The sequence below is a fragment of the Haliaeetus albicilla genome, chromosome 5 (genome assembly GCF_947461875.1).
Source record: "Haliaeetus albicilla chromosome 5, bHalAlb1.1, whole genome shotgun sequence".
NCBI classification, from domain to species: Eukaryota; Metazoa; Chordata; class Aves; order Accipitriformes; family Accipitridae; genus Haliaeetus; species Haliaeetus albicilla.
The window spans coordinates 28,032,371-28,051,655 of record NC_091487.1 but is presented as its reverse complement, the minus strand read 5'-3'; the positions used below and the strand labels follow the sequence as shown (position 1 = coordinate 28,051,655).

General features: G+C 36.7%; 1 protein-coding gene across 5 annotated transcripts in view; it reads right to left on the bottom strand.

Moving 5' to 3' along the window:
* Positions 1-19,285, bottom strand: part of SLC25A21 (solute carrier family 25 member 21) — a 276,605-nt gene that overhangs the window by 127,617 nt on the left and 129,703 nt on the right. The window lies entirely within an intron of this gene.

The window sequence follows — 19,285 nt, the reverse complement described above, 5'->3', positions numbered from 1 at the left end:
AGAGATCTGGAAGATCCCGAACGCACCTGCCACCACTGGCTTTGAAGCTGGTTCTGTTACTATTTTCCCACCCACCTGACACCTCATGAGAAGTCCAGAAGTTTACCACCTACATTTTGCCCATGCTCCCAGGCATACATCGTCCGGGGAGAACTTTCAGAACTTCTCGTTATTTGCTTAAATTTTCTAGGCTTGCTTACTGCTCTGTCCATTTGGTATATCACTCTCATTCCAAAGAGCAAACATACAATAAGAAGATATTATTCATCAGGATCACAGTAAAAGTGTATTTTTGAGACCTGTCAATGTGCAGAGATAATAAAAAGAACTACACAAATCTTAAAGGGTTTTGAAATGCCAAGAAAATATGTATCTGTGTGTCCAAGATACTAAATTATCCTGGTTTTGAATCTTCTGTGCCCTGGTTTATTCAGACTCTTAAGCATGGTTTCTTTTTATCCAGAGTAATAAATTTAATGCTACAACACGCAAAAACAGTTTGTGAAGACTATACTTACTATAATGTTTGAATGCATCTATTTTATCTATTTACTATTATAGCAAAAATAATTACAAACCCTCGGTAATACAGAACGTGTCATTTGGTGATTCACAGCTAAACTTCTAAAAATCTTGATGCAGGAAAGCATTCTTATTCAAGTTAAAATATCTGCAATCCCTTTCTTTATGTATACCATACAGACCCACTGAAATTAAGCGCATGCTTGTGTTCCACTAGATGCTCTCCTTTTTCAGATATCACTGTCTTAAGGTCCCCATCCTGTCCTCTTATTTTAATGGCACAGAATATGGCTGAGCTCAGGTGTCACTAAAGCTAACAGACTCTAATACCTAAGACAATTTATTACATGCTAGGCTACTCAACTACTTTCTCTTTCTAAGCAAGGCAAAGAAATTAACACAAAGTGAAAATCTCATTTTGAAATGTTCCACACACAAACCATTGAACTAATGGAATTTGCGTTTTGGACCTCTTCTTTGGCAGACTTGATGGAGAAAGACTCTTGGTGGGCTTCATGCAGGAACCAGGCTCTGCCTGGGTAGTGTGCACTGCAGTGTCAGAAACTTGAGTTCTTTTTTTCATTACTGAATATAAATCTAAGGAAGGCTTAAAGTTTCAAATTTAAATTATTTTAGAACTAATAAGTTTAGTAGTTCAAGTAGAACAGGAAAACTGGGGTTTTTAAAGTTTATATAAGAAAGGATTAAATTCCAAAACATTATCTACTTTCTATTTCAACTTTATCCAAACTTTCTGAGTAATACAGGTACTTACCTAAAGTAAGCCTTTTACACTGAACTAAAGCATTAGCAGAGGGAAGATTCTCATTACAGTCAAAGGAGAGTTAGCCAATAAAAGCAATAGTTTTTCACTCAGCCTATAGTAAATACCTATAAAAATAACCATTTATTTTCTGTTTCATATACTTTACATATCAAATACATATTATTATTGATAACTGTTACATATTCCTCTCAAGGAAGAATAATCTATTTATATAACAACATAGGACTGCAAAAGTTTTGGTACACAAACACAAGTAACTTTTGGAGTTCGTAATAGAAGGAGGGCATAAACTGTAATGCTAAAATTCTCAACTAAATGTATTTGAATGGGAGTTTACATGAAAGTTTGTGAAGATGTTAAAATGTTTAAACTGAATTCTTGACATAAAATACTTGCTGAGAGTTCTAATTTAACATATACTATTTTCCTGCTTTTCTATCATTCCACTCTAATGTATAAAGCTTGCAAAACATAGAACTGGCCAGATAACACCCTACACCTAGCTTCCTGCCACTGTGTTTGAATGACAGTATCAAGTTAATATTTATGACCATTGTTTTGTCGTATTTTCTTTCCACTCCATGCAACATTGTGTTGTTTTTCAGTTCTGGATAAAAGGAAGACAATATAGGTGGTATCAGCCAAAGAATATTAATATTAGTAGTAAGGAGAGTCATTAAAAATAATGCTATTTAATGTTATATTTTTTCTAGAAAGCAAAAGTCATTATTTCTGAACAGGTATATTTATTGCTGTAATTATTGCCCAGGAATGACTTCTATTTTACTAAAATAAGGCCAAATCACATGTCACATAAGGGAACACAGACTATAAGTTTTTTATCCTGATTCTGTCCCAAAACCTATAAACTACTCCAACAGCTGCCAACAGGTGCTTTGCAAGCGGAGCTGCAGTTGAGTGTTTCAGTGCTGGCAGGGGGCATAGCCTATGAGTTTTTTCCTTTCCAACCACCCTCCTTTTCCAACTTCTCCTCCCCTCTCTCCCCCCACACCGTTTTTGATCTTCTGTTCCATCTTGTTTTGGCAGATAGAGCCTACAGTAGGGGGCCAAACATGGGGCCAGGGGTTATTCACCCTATTCTGTTTTTGCAGCATTAATGTCCATTTTGGGAGAAAACTGTACGGTGCCAGAATTTGACTCTATTTTCTTGGTCCTCATAGGATAATTTTTAATTCAGGCATTTTTCCAGCAACTGAATCAGATGAATTCCAAGGTCCTTGGCAAGAGCTCTGTTTTGATAACTTCAGGATTCTATTGGTTATCTGCCTTTCTCAGTCTTTCCTTTGTCTCATCATTTAATTACGGACTAGGTTTTAAACAGTGTATAGTTACTTGATTTCACTAGACAAAACTCTTCCAAAGATGCTGGGATTATGACACAGCTCTCTGAAGAGCACCAAAGGAGCGCACACTGTGCAAGACACTAATGGAACAGCTACAAACACAAGCTACATTTTTCCATCTACTATAGTAGTCATGCAAATCATTACAACATCCTACTTGATAGCCTGCCCAGAAAGTGCGGTGGCCCTACTAAATTACAAGCACTCTGAGATGTGCTCAATAAAATAAAATATATTGCTCTTTCTTTAGCTAATGTTCATCAGCTTTGTGACAAATTCAATTAGCACTATGAAAATCTAATTTGCTGAACAGCTATATCAGAGTGCAATATATTTTAACTTGTCACACTGTAAAGACTACTGTTTACAAACTTTATTTTCATGATAAAGTAGTTAACATAGCTACAGATAGATTATCCAAAAACATATTCTAATTGTCCCATTGGGTCTCCTTGGTGATGTCACATGCGAACTAACCCAGAGTGATTTATGATCGCCTAATTATGTTTAAAACAACTCAGATCCAACTAGCTGAACAACAGCCCAAAGGAAATATAGGAAAGAACAATTACTAGGCCAGTCCAACATTTATTGTCTTCTGGGTGGGAAAACATTCCTTGTGAAAACTGGATACTAACCATAAAACAAGCCATAATCAAAATCTGTGTGTTGAAGAAATAACCAGCTGTCATCATTGACATCCTCTGAGTGTACACAAGTGGCATATCAACAACTGAGAAGGGAGTCCAGAATTCTATTATGTAAAACATTCTGCTCAGTAACTGAGCCCAAAGAGGGAATAAAATGACAGAAAATACTGACCCCCAAACCAACCCTCCTCAGTACGGCATTTTCCCTTTTCCAACTCTTCTGTTTTTAGATCGTTTCCCATTATGGATTACATTACATTTCCCTCCACAAGATTCGTACTTAAAATTTCAAACTGGCAATCTTCATATATATCTCTTCAATGCAAACATTTTGGTGACTCATGGGTGTTTTGAGCTCCTTTGCTCTTTGTTCCTCTATTCCATCACACACGCAAATCTTATATCAATAATCATACAACGTGGCCTGAGAATACTATGACTGTTTAAAATGACTCTAATTATCCATCTAGCAAAAAGTGAAACTGAGATTTCAGCAGCACAGGATTATAGTTCTCCTCATCTCCCCAGGTGTTTCCATACTTTGTCTATTCACTGAATAGGGAGAGAAAGAATGAAATCTAGCTAACCGTACTTGCTAAATAGCACAAATAAAAATAGAATTGTTATGGCTTTGGTCCTCCATAGGAGACAAATTCTTGTCTTCAGCTCTTCTTCGACACTCAAAGCTATGAACTGAAAAGTATGACGTGCCTGTGATACATACTGATTTGTCTTTCAAAGAAACCTGAGTAGCTCACCCTCTACATGTTTTCTGCATAATACACCCTGAACACAGATTCCAACACAGATTCAAGAGATGTAGAGCATGATCCATGTGCTAATTCAGACAACCCCCTACAGCGTAGAAGTCATTATGCACCCTCCTCCCCTTGTGTTACTCATTTCCCTGGAATAACACAGTCACTGGAGAAACACAACAGAAAGGAGACTGCTCATAGAAAATGTGGCAATAAACACATCAGGCACTGCATATTGTATAGCTGGAAGAGTTGGTATTTATTTTGGCTTTTACATAGATATAGTTACAATGTAAGAAATGATCATAAATATTTTATGCCTACTATGCATTTCCTTCTGAGAATATATGTCCAACAGAAAGAATCATGTGTTGATCTTTGTATCCTAATAAAAACAATGACAAATTCCTCTTAAATCTGCTTGTCTGTTGGCTAAAACACTTTCTTTGACAAGATGAAGCATGGAACCTCTTCTTGATTTTAACAGCATTATCTGAAGAATAATCAAGGCCTGGAAAAATGTATCCCTGTAGTCAATTACACAGGCTAATTTCTATCAGCCTGCTGTCCCACTCCACCTTCACAGACACATAAAGCCTTTACCTGTTCTGTAAGGGTACATCTCCCTCAGAAAAGTCCACAAAATGTTAGGTTCCCTGTGGTATGTGTGGCAGCAAAGGCCCACTCCTTTCCCAGGGAGGCAGTCATGTATTGTGATCGTCTCAATTGTAGTATGCGTCAAGTAGGCTCCAAGGAAAACTATACGGCAGTATGCACGGACTATGCTGGAAAAGATCTACATGTTAGCCTTCACTCAGGAAAGTGACACGTATTTTAACTCTTGCCCAGGATTCTATTTAGCGATGTGGTATGGGATTAACTAATGGTACCCTGGAGCTCCTCACAAACATTAATTAAGCTTTTAGGTAATGAGCCAAGTCAATGCTTTCCTTAGAAAATGTGGAGAAATGGAAAGTTACTCCAAAAAGTACTCCATAATGGCAATGCTGCATTCATGAGTCATTCTTCCTTAGAGACCTTGTCTACACGAAGAAAATATACTAGAAAACATGTTAATTAAACAAGATGTTGAATATGATTTTTCCCTTGGTGTGGACAAGGTTGTCTGTGTTTAAAAATGTGTTAGTTGATCACAGTTAATCCCAGGAGGAGCTCTTGGTTTACCATCGTTACCTAACGCATTTTAGAAGAAGGCTTTTGCATGCCTACAGAAGGAGCTGGGTCATGATCAACATCTTGTTAGGTAACAGTGTTCCTTAATGGATGCAACCTGTCAGTGTAGCACTGCTATCTGGAAAGCGAGGAATAGCAGGGTTGGGAACAGTGATTATCTGGCTCTCAAAAAACCCCAGTACTTCAGCAGCAGATGGAAATTTCTGATGTTTGGCCTGGAGCATTTGTGCTGAAAGTGGTCAGTGTTCTTGGAGCTCTCTCCATGAAAGCAATTCAGCCTGTGTTGAATTCATAATGGCTCCTTGATTGTCTAGCAAACTAGCATTTTAATCTTCAAGGTTTCAAGTAAAGGTTACACAAGTGCTGGAGAATCACATCCTAGATGTGGGGAAGACAGGAGCTCGAAATGAGTGTTTCAGGCAGCATGTCATCTAGACCGGCTGGTGCTGAGCTGTAAATCCCCTTCAGTTTCCCAAGTCCCAATCCATGGACCTAGCTAGAAATGTGCTTATACTCAATACTCACATCAGACAGTTCAAACTGCTCATCTTTGGTGCTGACAATGCTTAACTAGTATCTGCATGATTTCACTGCTCCCTGCCCAGCTAAAGAAACCATTATTATCACCAGATGGTAAACTGTTCAGTTCTCTTGCAAATATAAAAGTAATTACATTCTATTATTTTTGCTGAGCTTGAAAATTGGGTTACAGCAGTTAAGTGAATAAAGACAAAAAATGGAATGGATCTTCTTAAAGAGTCATGCCATGAATCCATGATACTCAAACCTAAGTTGTGATTACACCTGGGCACACATGCATAAACCTTTATAGCCTTTGGAAGAGCAAATTCCACTTTGTGATAATACATGCATATACAAGTACTGAGAGGATACTGTAGTAATAAACCAACATTTGCTATGCAGCATTTGCCAATAAGGAATGCATAGTGAAGGTCTTAATGTTTGTCTTGACATCCCAGGTACTTTGTTAAAAAAATGAAAAAATAAAGGTTGTTAAAAAACCTAAGATTATACTTATATTTTAGTTCCCTTTTTGACTTATTTTTCTTGGATCTTTAAATTGAAGATAAATGGTCCTGTCGAGCTATTGTATTTCCCTTTCACAGTAGCTCTACCATAGTATGGGCTTTTTTTTTTCCAGCCTAACACACAGCTGAGCTGACATATGTAGATTCAATGTGAGTGGAACAGGTGTAAGTATTCTAGTCAAAACTATGGGTCCTCAATCCACAATATGTACCTATTTTATATTGAGCAGAATTCTGTAACAATTTACCAATGTATTTCTTGCCTCTGGGTAAAAAATATCTAGCTTTAATGTTTAAAGTATGTATGCAAACTACTCTAAATTTAGCACAAATTTACTCATTGTTTGCTTTTCACAATGTTTTTGGCACAATCAGCCAAAACAGTATATTATGCTCATGCTGCCAGCAATAACCGCATCTTTATACTTTTGCCTCAAATACAGCTCACTGAATCTTTTAATGTGCTTCAATTAAAATGCTCAATGCTCATTTATGTTCTCTGAGTATTGCTTGCTGAGTAAAACAAAGGCCATCTTCCAGTTTAATTTGAATTTTTTATTTGCTGCTTATTTTAAAATGAAAAAATTAAGTCCTTGGTTCACAGACCTACCAACTTGATTAATCTCATGTCTATGACTTGACAGCAGAAATACTTATATATCTGCTATTAGACCAATCTATGACAATTTGGAGGATCAAGCCAGTTTTAAATTATGTATAGTTAAATACATCTAGAGTAAGATCAGGAGGAAATGTTAAATCACCCAGGAAAAATCAGTAGCTAGTCACAGATCTTCTACTACATCGACATATCTCTGGAAGAAAGGTTATTCCAGGCTCCAACAGCATATGGCACTTTCATAGGCAAGCAATTCCAACTGCACTACTTACATAGAGTCTTTTTGAAGTAAAATGCCATGTAGAAATTTTCTTTGTATGGTAAGACCTATGAAATTTGCATTTATGGCATAGTCAAAAAGGCAGTTGAGATGACTATTTTAAAATTCCAGACTTTTCACACCTTTACTGGATTTTAAAATACGAAAGCTGTTCCAGTGGGGCTGAATAGCATGGAGAGTTTGATTATGCAGTGAAACAATGCAACATTTAGGTACTAACACAAAAGGTCATGGAGCAAAACACAGCACACAACACAAAAAAAAGCAAATATTTTCTCTAAGTTCTTAAATATTATTGAGGCAGTATGGTATGTATCTCCAGAATTTACCATTTAGAATGTTACAGGAATTGGCTTCTCCTTAATTTCTATTTCAATTCCTATTTACAAAATAATAATACAAAAATTAAGATATCCAACAATTCTCAAAAAAATATACTGAGTTGGACTCTCAAATATTTCTGGGCAATGTCACTTTTTCCAAAATGACTAGCAATAAAGAGTTGTTTATACAGCTAACTGATTTTTTTTTTCTTTATTTAGTCTTTCTACATCCTTTACTGATGTTGTATTGATGTTAAAGCTTTGACTTATAAAATAAACGCTTGCAATTTACAAACTTAAGTATCTGAGTCTCTAGACACAAGTGAAAGGCTATATATTGTGTAAATTCTCCATAAATTTTTCAGTAAGTATTACGTGCTATTATGTCACTCACATATGACATATTCTTTCCATCATGTGTGTCTGAAAAGGAAGTTTTTTAAAACATGATTGAAGGGACCACTGAGGTCAGCACTGGGTTACACGACGTTTGTGTCACTGCAGCTTTAGATATTTCAATGCATATTGAATCAATATTCCTGCAATGAAAATGTGTAACCTATATTTTCTTTGCCGTTATAGTAAAATGCTTCTCAATAAACTTGTTTTCATAAGAAGTTTGCCCATTCATATGTCCCAGAGCTGTTGTAATCTTCATTGCTAATGCTGATCTAAGAGCATGGACATTATTCTATTTCTTGACACATTTAAAGTTCTCTAATGAATAAAGCAAACAGCTTATGGCTGCTTGGACTGTCACTCGATTGCCCTGGAGGGCTTTAATGTCTTTAAAATAGGCCTCCTAGTTTTTATTTAACTACCTTGTCCACAGAGGTCTGAGGGGTAGAGCAGATCAAAGATGTGCTGGAAACATAAAAAGCAGCTGTCCTTCATTTACCTTTAATTAGCTACATCTGACCAGATTCTTTATGGCCTCTTTGTCACACATTCAACAGTCTATAAGCCTTCTGACCTGTCCTTAAGGACTGTACTGTTACAAGAGTTACAACAAAATGCAAATGTAAAATATTAAATACAGGACTTCGAAAAAATCTTTGGTCTCACTATGGAAATACTACCTGAGGCAACATTATTTTGGATTTATCTTCTCAGTATTTCGAGAGTCAAAATGGGATGGTTCCTGAACTTAGATTTAGTTACTTATGGTCCTTTTTGCACTACTCAACTTTGCAAAAAGTAAATATCACACAATAAGGAATCCTAAAGAAAACTGAAAGGCAAGCAAGCACCTCTTTGGCTAGCCCAGCAAAGCACTTCTTTATGCTGCCCTTCAAGGAGCTGTGGCACTCTTTGTAAAGAAAGTCACATACCTGCCCTCCTTAGTACCCTTTTTTATATAGATCCCATTACTCAGAGACCTCTTGGCTTAGCACAGAATGCCCACCAATTTCCAGTAGCATTTTGACTAAGGAGAAAGTTCTGTCATTGCTGCAGGATCAATAAGTGGTTCTTGTGGGGTTACAGCCCCACATTCAGGGCTGCAATAAATGCTTCTATCGTCAAACTAAGGCCCTTATAGAATAAAAAAAGCCATTTTACATAGCAGCTAAAGTGTATGCTAAATGAGTCAAGTTATTGGTACTTGATGACACAGGGCATTATATAAAGCCACTGAGGATGGAGAGCACCTCTTCAAATTCTCTGGATTTTGGGTTAGGTCCTTTCACAAAGGATTAGCTAACAACAGAAAAAACTATATAAAAGATACATTTACAAAGTTGAAAGGTTTCAAGAACTGATTCTGTAGTCTAAACTACCTCTTGATCTTTTTCTGTGCATGGAATAGCAATTTGCAACCTCTGTATTCTTTTCCAAAATGTCAACCTTTCAGTCTTCCCTAAGAAAGTTTTAATTAATCACACCTCCAAACAAGTCAGCACACCCTGAAAGACAGTCGTGGTGAGGTACATAAACAGTCAAGTAGCCTGCCTCATTATATGTACAGTAGCTAGCAAGCAGGTGTGGCTAGAAGCCAAACTTTATTCTTCAAGAAAAGTCCATACTATGAGCAGTATGCAGCAGAAGTAACTTTCTCCCAAACTATGAACATTGAGGGATTATTGTTACACCTCAACTTTACTCTTCACAAAGTTCTTTTCTAGTATCGTAGAGAGTATTTGACCCAAACTGTACCGTTGAAGGCTAGCCTTATTGATTTAAAACAGGAGTCAAATCTGCTTCCATACATAACTAAGGGAGAAACATGTATAAACAAAATAAAATTAAGGGGATTTAAAAATCAATTCAACATGCTTACTTTTGTCACATACTTCCTAAAGTTAAGAATAACTGAAGAGTTATTAACGAGATAGGGATTTTTTTTCCATCTTTTGCACCATCAATATAAACACATATTGAAGTATCTAGATGTAGGAATAATGAAATGACACTACCAGTTCCAGCTCAGAAGAAGAAAGCAAATAGAAATGGGCATAGTAATGCTGAATGTGTAATACAGATAATGGTAATTTTCTATGCATTACTCCAAGTTACACTGAAAATATGTCATCTTTGACTGGGACACCCCTGCGCCCCAAAAATTTCAAACTAGAACTCTGTACAGAAATTATTAAAAAGGTCAAAGAAAAGCTTGCCCAAAGACAAACCTAACAGCAGGAATGGAAATGTTCTTAAAAGATTACAATTACAAAGCATTTACATAATGCAGAGTAAAACCTTATTTTTCTTCTGAATCAATGAACATAAATCATTCTTCTAGGTAAAAATATACTAAATAGTTAAATAAAAAGACATAAAAATTTCGGCAAAAATATACGTACAACACATGGAACGACTAGGGTTTGAGACATTAGAGCAACCTTCTTTGGAACAGCTGAAGAACTCAACAATACTATGAAAAAACAGAAGTGCAAAAACCTTACTGTTAAGACTTTTACTCTGGGGTCAACCATCCAGTCACGAAGTGACCAGCTATCCTAGGGTGAGCTCTCCCTCATTTTCCTTACTAAATTTCAATTTCAGAGCAGAAACATTTCAGAACTATCAGAGAAGAGTAATTCCTGCTTACATCTTTTGTTTACAATCTGTAAGTAATATTTTATACAAAATATACCCCAAAATGAAGCGTATATGCTGTGAAACACTGCTTCTGACTATGAACCCAATTTTCAAATCAGTGATGTTACCCCACATGTAATAAATGGAAATACATGAAACTTGGCAAAAATAATGGCTAATTTGTCATCAGGGGAAAGCTCAGTATTGGATGGCCATTGCCTGGAGAGCGAGACAACTGACCACAAATAAAAGCAAAAATTTCAGAATGAGCTTATAATGAGATGTAGGTTTGAACAATTGCTGTACCTTAGCATATCGTGTCCATTTGAGTTTTGCAAAGTGGCTTTCTAGCACTGCCTTTGCTAATCTGTATTTGAATGACTTTTCTGAAAAAGTTGTGGTTCCCACCAAGATAGCTGGAACAGTGTTTTTCCAACATCTCCACTAATTGCAGCAATGTAAACTGAACAATCCCTGATTTTTCCATTGGCTGTGAAACAACTCCATGGCTGATAAAGCTTTATAAAATTTTTATGAAAACCTAAATTATCTTTAGTTCCCTGCCTAGTGAAAACATTTATAATACAGTCCAAAGTATAGGTAAACTACTGTTGTACAAATGTCGTAAGTCCATTCCAGATGGCTACTGAAAAATTTTCTTAAAAGACGCTCTTTTCACTGTTTAACAATGAATACTATGTAAAAGCATGTTGAAGACAATGTTTTTTCCCCATTTCAATTACTGTAATTTAGACTCAAATTACATTTTCTTCATTCCTCTTAACCTTTAATATCAAAGATTAAATTTAATGGGATTTTTCCACTTTACTGGGAAAAACAGTGACAAAAATATCAAGTATAACTGTACCAAAACCAGTTTCACAACAGAAAACCATCTTCTACAGAGACAAAATTAGCTATTTCACAAATGCGGCTCCTTGTAAATATTTTACTGAATCACACCCCCCCCCCCCCCAACATTAAGGCTGTAGAAGTTTAGATTTTCATCCAGTGTTTGAATATTCCTGAGATTTTCAAATACATTGTTTGTTGGCTTTTTTTGCCTGTGCCAGCAGTTGTAACACTACATGATGACAAAAGAATACATTAGTGTTAAGATTAGGTTGATCTAGTGCTATTTTAAGGTTTGGGTTTTCATTAAAAATTTTGTACTTATCATTTGCAGGTAGTGCTCGTCAATTTCATAGTACTTTACACAGGGAACTACAAATTGTATAATTTTGCAGCACAATAAAAAAAAAACAAAACAAAAACCAACTCATCTTTGTTTTGTTGCTGTCCAAAATTTCCACTGAAGCTTGTAAACATTTTTTTTTCTACAATGGAGACAGGATCAAATTGCAAATGATGTCTCAAGAAGAATATATTCAACCTTTGTATATCAAAGCAAAGTAGTATTGCAGTAGGCATAGTTCTTCAAAGAGATCAAAAACTAGATGCATCTTTCTTTTTCTTCTCCAATGTCCCACCAATATTAACAACACCTACTACAGGATTACAATACCAATATTAATCCCAATTACAAGAATAGGCCTAAAACAAGTGCTTTGTATAAAAAGATATTCAGGACCCAATTCCCTGCTCATTAAAATGGAAGCAGCTTCCTAGCATTTCAGAGAAGTCTGCTAATGTATACCAGTAAGGAACTAGACTCGTGGTGCCACGGCTACTAAAACACAACTAATTATCAATTATCTGTGGATAGAAGAAAAAAAGATAAAATATTTTCTTGAACATGACCTGTATACACAATACTGTCAAATATTCTAGGGTCTTCTACTGCATGCATTTTTTTGTTGAATTCTATGTTGTGGCAACAGGTGATGACAGCACCACTATTTTGTGTTATTTTAGCAGTCACTAGTCTTCCCAGTATTTTTCACCACTCCCATTTGCTGGCAGTATATCATGGCAAAGTTTCAAGAGAAATCTACTATGAAGCTGTGTGTTAACTGGGAAATGTCAACATGCAAAGCCATGTCTAGAATTAACCTGTCTTTAACATTTTCAGGCACCCACACCCTCTCTTCTTTCCAAAACTTAATTACAGCAGCAGCTTGCCAGCATTAAAAAAACCAAACCAAAACAACAAAAAACCCCAAAGAAGAAGAAGAAGGGGAAAAGGTGTAGCTAGCTGTATTTAACACAAAGATAGAGCAATAATCCTCCAACAGAGGCACAGAGGCTGGTAACGCTGAACTTGCCAAGAGACAAATGTCTTAAAAACATAAATACCACCAGTTAAGAAGGAATAATTTTCCACTGGAAGTATGAGGACTTACCACCAACAACTGTATTGATAGATATTTTCAACGTCTTCCTTTGAGAAAATATCTGATTTTTATTAGTCAGCTAGCAAATACCCTTGTTCTGGTACGCTGAAAGTAATTCTGAATTACTAAGGATCCTTTCTCACAGAAGATGCATTTCCTCCACTAAGTTTTACAGACAAGATTTTTTTTTTCAGATCAAAATGAATCCACAAAACAAGTGAGGATTCTATAATCCCCTTGTTTATTTCTTTAATACAAGCTCTAATCACTGTCAGGTGGTCAGTTACATGTCAAGTAAAAAAGGATAACAATAGGTCTCAGTTTAGCTATGGTATTTTTCGAGGGACTTCATCACTTGTAGAGAATGCCTCTGCCACAGTGTCGTGGGTCATACTACTGTTGATGTTAACAGGGAAGCTGTATAACCCTTAGTCATGTCCGTCCTTTCCCAGCAAAAATATGTATATCAGAGCCAGGTCATATAATGCAATCAGCATCTGAAAAGTATTCTACAGATCCAAGTTTTTGGCATCTAAAGAGTGGATGTCCTGAAACCTGCACTGCAAAGTCAGTTCATTGTCCAAATCTCTCTTCTCTCCACATCATCTTGAGCTAGAAGGTACAACCCATCATCTTCACATAATCATAAAAAAGCCCCACAAACCAGGAAAATCAGATTTCCTGTATACTGGCAAGTTCAAGTATTGTCCTCTTCTCAAGCTGTGAAAGTAAGAATGGGCAGACCTGCAAAATCCACCCTGTGAGGATCAGAACCAGCTTGAGTGTTTGCAGGAGGCAAATGATGACATATGCTCCTTCTACACTATGACATCAAAGAAGCAAAAACTTCCTGCAAAGTTCCTAAACATGCAGCATTTGCATTTTACATTATTATTAGAGGACTGTGACTAAAAGACTCAACTAATCCATTCAATTCCTTTTTGCTACTTTGTTACGTCTATATTTGCAATTAATTAAGCACAACAGAAATGAGTGACAAGATTAAGCAATTAGGGCTGAGGCCCCAAAACACCTACATTACATAGACTCTTACTTAAAACCAGATTTTATCTTTTCCTCTGGTTTGGTTTGGACCCCTTTTCCTTATTAACATTTGGAGAGCACTTGGTGAACTAACAGCAGAGCAGGCAGCTTTGGTTCACTGAAAATTTAGGGCAAAGGGGTTTTTGTGAAACAAAGAAAAATACATTCATTTATTTTCCCCAACTGCCAGTCAACGTACCCTGCTCTGCTTTAGAGCTAATTCTCTGATCAGTTTTGATGTGATATCAAAGGAAAAGAAGAGGTAACCTTGGCTTTTGAGCTACTGTGCAGCTCATCTACCGGTGTACATCACACCACTGGCAGTAGGACAGCGCCGTGGAATCAGGATGGGCTGCTGTGTGACACTAATGCCTGATTAGAGCCTAGCTCCATAATGTAGTGGAGTTTTGCTGTGTCAGGAAGCCACTGTTATCTTCTATTTCCAAAATTTTTTCAGAGTTGCTTGTTTTCACAGTTCTTTGCACCTTTTGGCACTCAACCACATAAGGCGTTGGCAGTACGTAGATTTGGAAGTCCAAAGGCTAGCCACCCTTTACATCAAATGGGGGAAGGAAAAGCTGATTTATCTCAGTAAGAGGTTGTAATAGGAAGAAGGCATGGGAAAAGTCTGGGACTGGAAGAAAGAAAACGGAATTCAGTAATGTCAGGTAGTATTTGTATGCAAAATTACACAGAAGATCTTGCGCAGAAACCAATGGCGCAGATTTGGTCAAAAGCCACATATAAAGCTGAATATAGCGAACTGGGGCAAACACCAACACTTAGGCTGAAGAGAGACTCCTGGTGTCCACTTCTCATTCAGCTACGTGGAAACAGAGCTTTCTGTTGATGAAGACAGTGTCAGGGCACCAGCCTTAGAAATCACCGTAACTCAAACAGACATTTGTTCACTGCCTATCCTTCAGCACAGATCTGAACCTGCAACACTGAAAATTTAGTCTGTAACACAGAGCATTCTTATTGCAACTACTGATGATAACTCTTAGTGATATAAATTTTAAGTTGTTATGCTCTTTTCTTGAACATGTGCTTTTTTACACCACTACACAAGTTATTTTTGTTATGCATGAACTCATAGCGTGATTTAGTTTGGAAGGGACCTCCAGAGGTCATTTAGTCCAACAGTAGAAAACCCTGGTCCGCTCCACCCAGTTTGGCACTATCCACAAACTTGCTGAGAATGGCCTCCATCCCATCATCCAGTTTGAGCACTACTGCTCCCTGTATCGATCCCCATGCAACACCACTGGTTACTGGCTGCCAGCTGGGCTTTGCATCACTGATCACAACTCCTCAAGCCCAGCGTTCCAGCCAATTTTCCACCTACCTTATTGACCAGCTCATATCTCACCAATATGGTGACAGTGAGTCTACAGGAGACTGTGTTAACTGCCTTACTAAAGTCGAGGTATACCACATCCAGTGCCCTCCCCTTGCCTACAGATCGAGGCATCTCATTATAGGATGATTAATTAATGGCTGATTAATGTAAAAATTGTGAGGCCAAAGACTTAGACAAGGGTTATGTAAATTACTTTGAGAACAGCCACAATCCTGTTATTAATGGGAATAGTCTTACTCTTAGTTGCTTAAATATAATCAGGCCTTTAATATGTGTTTGCTACTATTCTTATTTTACATGTGATTTTGGTTCTAAAAGTTAGGTATTATTTAAAGTACTCTTTAAAATCAACCAAAGAGTCATTTAGTGAAATGTAATTAATATAATTTTGGGATACACAGGCTCTTTCACTTTTTATCAACCTTAGTGTCATAACTCACTTTAAAAAAATGCTTTTAACAGCCTCACTATAACAGAGAAAATCTTACATTTTAAATAGGGCAAACACATAATTTAAAGCTATGAGTCCCTTTTAGTTCCTGAATTCCTCTTTTCAGTGTATGCAATCTATGTGCGGCACTTCAGCCTCCATTTTTGTCTCTATCTGGCATGACAGATCCAGGTAAAGAGAAACATCAAGTTACAAAATGCATGAAAAACCCATGAGACTTGAAAAACCTGGAAAAGCTAGCTGGAAACCTTGGCACTAGCAGCCAGAGGAAAACACTCAGTTTCTAATATTTAATTCTTTTGATATTCCTTAATATTCCACACTTGGAACTTAATGCTGCAGATACTGTAACAACATATTTAATTAGTAGGTTACATGTTCCCATCTTGGATAGCTTATCAGTATAAAATGAGTCTGTTCATTCACAGCGAATTCTGAGAATTCATTCTTGCCGAAAACATAAAAGTCCTTTAGAAGAAGACCACCTCCAGGAGCCCTGCACTCTGGAACCATTCCAGTAGGAAAGTCTGTGAGAGCAGACCTGCACTACTGAGTTGCAGGAGAGCACTGAAACTTGATACTTAGACGGGAGAGGATATCATCTGTGTAGCTAATTACCACCATTTTTATGGTATATGCACAGGTACATGAATAAACGCTGTGTGTATGTTGCAGGGTCATTAATTTATAAATGGTTAGATTGCAACTTTTATTTGGTTTCCTACCATGAGACCCAATGAAGAAAACTTCACCGTTTTCCTCAAAAATAATGGCTGGTGCCTCTGCACCTGACTATTTATAATGACTGTACAAGCCTGTACTGGAAAGCACCCCATTTCTGACTAAAAATGTAGGGAAAAATATTGGGGGGTTTTGTGAAATGGAAAACTGTTCTGAGGAAAGTGACACAGTTTTCTGAACTATTACAGTTTGTTTTAAACAACAGCATTCATCCACTTAATTTGGTATTAAAGTATTCCTTTTTTAAAAAAAAAACAAACAAGCCTCTGCGGTCGGTCACTTTAAAAATAATATGAATTTTGAAGAAGTTTAAAGTATTAGGAACAGCAACCCTTCTTCTAACTTAAGTACAGTGTGTTTTCCAATGTTCAACATTCTCAAGAGCTATCACAGCTACACAGATTTTTTTTTTTTTTTCCCTCTCTTGCAAACCAAACCATAGGACATTTTATTACTAAATAGTTTTTGAATACTGATTTGCCATGGACATCATCATGTTTCAGAATCAAAGTCCAGCTGACAAGGTTTGCATCTCTGTAGATCAATGTTGAATCTGTGCTATATAACAGATGTGTGCAGAGAACATAAACATTAATCAAAACAGTATTCTTGAGTGAACATCAGATGAAGTCACACCAGCAGATATCCAAGGAATCTGGCAATGCAGACATTATAAAATGGCATCAAAAAGGGTAAAACTTAAGTAACGATAGTTTAACCAATGATGACTGCAGAATTCAGATGGCTACAGCTATACTCAAACTTTGCACATATGGCACCATCACTGCATTATAGCCACTTATTCTTTTCCCTTTCTTTACATCTTAATTTACCACTGCCATCCACCTGTTGTATCTTGCCGTTTTTGTGAACAATAAATCAGACTGTATCAGTATATGCACAGCCTAGCAGTAGGAACCATAATAACTCACAGAAGCCTTGATTTACTAACGCTGTTACTTCTGAATAAACAGTATTTTCCAATTTTACATCTTATGCCTTACTGTTTTCTTTTAAATTAAATCATATTTGTTTTCAGTTGGAGGCACTTTTTTCCCTCAAACACACTAGAAAATACATTGCATATTCTCCAAAAGCACAAATAAATATTTAAGACATGCATATTCTTGTTGTTCCCTGAAGATCTCATGCGACACTGTCATTTATTAGCTTGCTCTGGGCCATTACATTTCTACACATTTTACTTATACTGGCACACAGCCAGCATGGACTGTTCAACTCTAGAAAGCCCACATGTTTTTGTATTTTTTGAAACTAGCATGACAACCATTCTGAAGAGTAGCTCTCTCACCTGGTATGTTAAAATGTAAAACCATGAACGTTGATGGTGTTCTCTCTCTATTTAGTGCTGAAAATGAAACTATTTTTTCAGGTGCAACAAGAGCCATATGAAATCTCCCTAATGTGTAGACGTTCTGTAGCCGTATTTTTAATGGAACAGATCCATGAAACTTATCTAGAAATATAAAAAATAAATGCATGAACAACAAGCTTTTAAAACAAGCCCTGCGTATACCGCTGGACAAAAATCGTAGCTCTGACAAATGCTGGGTAGCACTCACCTCTGTTTCAACTTAAGAAGACACTGAGAAGTAACACAGCAAGAGAAGCCCTTTACACAGACAGAACCACAATAGTTTTCCGCCAATGTATGAATGCATCAGAATTGAATCTGATGCAAACTGGGGAAATACTGAACTGGGAACAGCATTATACCTCTGTAAAACTAGCAAAACATACCTTGTTTACTTAGTTTTCACACATTTATGTAAAAACTGTTCACTTCAATACATATTGCCTGACTAAATTCTTAGACTGTGTGTGAAAGCTGAGCATGAGAATTACTTTGATTCAAATAATTAGCTAAAGCGCTTCAACATTACTACATGAAAGTTTTTATTTAGTTAAGGAATCATGATCACCTGTAATTTTAGCTTGAGAAAGTCCCAACAGCTTTTTGCTACTGAGTTTTTATCTGCATGAGCTTCACCAGTATGTTAGTGTTCTGCATCTTCTCAATTCACAACCCAGGAATCATCACTGAAAAATCAGCCAAATCAATGGGAATCAATACTAGTAGATCCTGAATACCACAAGTTAATCTACATCTGCTTTACCAAACTGAACCACAGACATTCTTCATCTCCCATGACCCCTCATCGAATAATTTTTTTTGCTACCGCTCATGAACCCCCTGAAAAGGGAAGGAGGGAAACTGAAGCTCTGATTTAATGAATAATTACCTCACTGGGATTCGTAAAGTAACTAAATGGTATGAAATGCTTTTCTGCTGAAAATTTTTCTATCAATTCTCTACTGACTATTCCCCTAAGTTTGTCTTGCCCTGATGTTTCCTTTCTTACTGTTTCCGAGTCCCTCAATGGCAGTTACTCTCTTTAAGCTATTAGTGTTACTCAATATTATCACTCAAATAAAGTTTGTAAATCCATTTGCTGTGTGTTAATTGCTTATATTACTCAAGAAGCTAGCGACAAAGGAGATTAGAAGAAAGCAGCCCTCATTTGGTGATCTACATCTGTGCATACTCTCAGGTACTGATCTCCTGAAAATCTGACCCAAGTGCTCACTTTTCCGAAATACCTGGACCTTAAAGTTTATATGCAAACCCAGAAAACAAATGAATAAAAAGTTTTCAGGAAAATGCTGTAATCTATCTGGGTGAGGATGTAATTTGATACATTACAAGAATAACTGAAAAAAAGACATAAGAATATGTACATACACATACATAGAGATTGTTTAAAAATAATTTCTCTCCTATTTCC